Source organism: Gopherus flavomarginatus, chromosome 7 (assembly GCF_025201925.1).
Source record: "Gopherus flavomarginatus isolate rGopFla2 chromosome 7, rGopFla2.mat.asm, whole genome shotgun sequence".
In the NCBI taxonomy this organism is placed as follows: Eukaryota; Metazoa; Chordata; order Testudines; family Testudinidae; genus Gopherus; species Gopherus flavomarginatus.
The window spans coordinates 38,103,072-38,106,326 of NC_066623.1; positions in this window are offsets into that span (position 1 = coordinate 38,103,072).

Genomic DNA, 3,255 nt, shown 5'->3' on the forward strand with positions numbered 1-3,255 from the left:
CCTGGCAATGCCTATGTTTCCTCGCCTGCTCTGGACACTTATATAGAGCCACCCCGGTCAACAACACCCCTGCTTTTCACCTAAGATGTCTGCTGGAACCAGGGCCGGCTCCAGGCCCCAGCGCGCCAAGCGCGTGCTTGGGGCTGCATGCCGTGGGGGATGCTCTGCCAGTTGCCAGGAGGGCGGCAGGCTGCTCCAGTGGACCTCCCGCAGAAGTCCCTGCGGAGGGTCCGCTGGTCCCGCGGCTCTGGTGGAGCATCCACAGGCATGCCTGCGGGAGGTCCACTGGAGCCGGGGGACCAGCGGACCCTCTGCAGGGACACCTGCGGGAGGTCCATTGGAGCTGCGGGACCGACGAGCGGCAGAGTACCCCCCGCGGCATGCCGCCGTGCTTGGGGCAGTGAAATGGCTAGAGCTGGCCATGGCTGGAACTAACAAGGACTGTACCAGGGGAAAGGATTGAGTTCAGACTAGGAAGGAGTCTAGTCTGTGAAAGAAACTTATTGGAACATCTCTGATAGGCGTCGCCGCCAAAATGCTGCCGACAAGCATCATCATCCAGAGGCATTTTGGCAGTGACACCTCTGGATGATGATGCTTGTCAGCGGCATTTGGCAAATGCTCGTCCGCTGGCCTGTATGCGGGCACACACAGAGGCGCCGGTGGGCATCATGGCACCCGTGGGCACCGCGTTGGGGACTACTGATATAGATCATTGTTGCAACCAGTGTTACATATTTGCAGCAAATATTGTACAAAGATTGTCAAGTGAGATGTCTATGAAAAGGCCATGATTTGCTGGTTATAATTATACTATCTGTATGCATGTATCATTTTTGTATTTGAAGTTATAAGTATTGGCTCTATACCTGGATTTCAAATGTGTGCTCCTGGGATAATGCCCACAAGGTAATTAGCCAGCACATCTTGAAGGGATTGCTCAAATTGAGTAGCCCATCAAATGAATATTTAACTGACAATGGACCATGGGAGACGCCCATCTACACTTGATGGAATTTCCTGCTGTGACTAGGTGAAATGCATGGACATGGGACTTACTCATGTGACTCCAAACTCCATCCTGTTGCTGTAATTTTCCACAGTAAGAACAATGGGATGCCCTCCACATGGCAAAAGCTATAAAAGGCCCTGGAAACACCTCCATTTTGGTCTTCAATCCTGCTTCTTACCTTCAGTTTGCTAGAAACTGAAGCTCTGAACAAAGGACTGACCCATCCAAGCTGTGGATGTATTCCAGAGACTTGACTTAAGCCAGCAGTTTATTCTATCACTGCTACAAACCTGAACCAAGAACTTTGCAATTACTGTATGTATTTGATTCCTTTAACCAATTTTACCTCTCACCTTTCTTTCTTCCTTTTTATGAATAAACCTTTAGATTTTAGATACTAAAGGATTGGCACTTGCATGATTTTTGGGTAAGATTTGTTATATATTGACCTGAGTGTGTGGCTGGTACTTTGGGATCAGAAGAACCTATTATTTGATGAGACTGTTTGTAAAGAACCACTCATCTCTGAATCCATTGTTTTTGGTGGTGATATAAGAACTGGAATGCCTGAGGAAATTCCCTTATGTCTTGTTAGCCAGTGTGGTAAAACAGAAGTTTATTTTTGTTGCTGGTTTGGTATATCCTCTGGGATATTAGCCACCGGTCTTGGGGTGTATCTGCCCTATTTCTCAGCAAGTTGTCCTGAATTTGGCATCCTCAGTTGTGACCCACTAAGATACGGTTACAGCTGCACTGGAAGAGGGGGTGAAGGGTAGAAACATCAGGTGGCTTAATGCCACTTCCCCCACACACACACTCCGGCACCCTCCCCGCACCCAATGCTGGGGTTTGCTAGAAGCTGAACTGGCATAAGTTAGAGCAGCCTAAAGGAAACTTGAAAAAGTTGCTCCACGGGCTAGAATCACAAATGTGCATCATGTTCAATTACCGCCCTGATATGATGCCACTACTCATCTTGGAATGTTCCCTAAACTGAGGGTCGCGGGGAGCAGGAGGGACTGGTTTATAGGTGGATATGGCAGCCCCAATCCTGTTGAGGAGTTCCCTTTGCTAAAAGAATCCTTAGCCAATATCTTAAGGTAGCTTCAGGTTCCCTTTGCACTGCTGAAGTGACAGAAAGAATTAACAGCTATTAGAATCTGCCTCATTAATTATGCATGTTGTGCCACCCAATGGAAACTGGACAAGCTATTACAGTTATTACAGTACATTAACCACAAACACCCTGCATTTTAATATTGTAGTAGGTCTTCCTATAATGATACAAATTCACCTAATTTTTTTGGGACTCTGACTTCCAAAAGTGGTTAGTCTATGGTCCCACTGTCGGAGAAACCAATTACATTAAAAAAAACAAATCAAAACAAACTAACAAAAAAACCCACCAACAACACTTTCAAACACCTGCTGCCTGTGAAGGTCTGTATCAGAAAATGGAATGTAGCCATCCATATGTGTGATGAGAGCAGCTGTGAATTGGATAAAACTCCTAGACTGAGAACAGTCACAGACATTACCTGCCACTCTTTGAAACTGGCAGGGCACAGCAGAGCCCTGAAATGCTCCCATGCCAGGATTGGGGGGGCAGTTGGCATAGGAGCTGGCTACTCCAAATGTATGTCATCTGAGAGTTCCCACACACTAGGGGAATCCTCAGCTGGCCAATTAGGACCACATTCTGGCCACTTGTGCCATCTGAATAGTGGGAAGGGCAGGGGACGGGGGAACAGAGGGATCAAAGCTGGTCTTATGATCTTTTATTAGCAAGGAGGAGCATGCAGGTGTTGTGTGGACAGGTCCAGCTGTAGTGTTAGAAAATCATATAGTTTTAAAAAGTTTTCACAGATCAATCTGAAAGCACAGAATGCACTCATTTCTCAGAGGGCTGAACTGCTCTGCCTATAGATCCTCTGCCTATGGACCCTGGGTTGGACAAGCTCTAATAAATAGACAGCCTGTATTTTCTGCGAACTTGTCAGCTATATTGTTACCCAGAGCTGAGGAAGACCTCTGCCTAAGTTCGAAACCTTGCCACTTTCATCAACAGAAGTTGATGCAATAAAAGAGATTTCCTCACCCACCTTGTCTCTCAGACAGGTCCGGCTCTAGGCACCAGCTTAGCAAGCAGGTGCTTGGGGCGGCCACTCTGGAGAGGGGTGGCACGTTCAGGTATTCCGCGGCAATTCGGTGGAGGGTCCCTCACTCCCGCTTGGAGCGAAGGA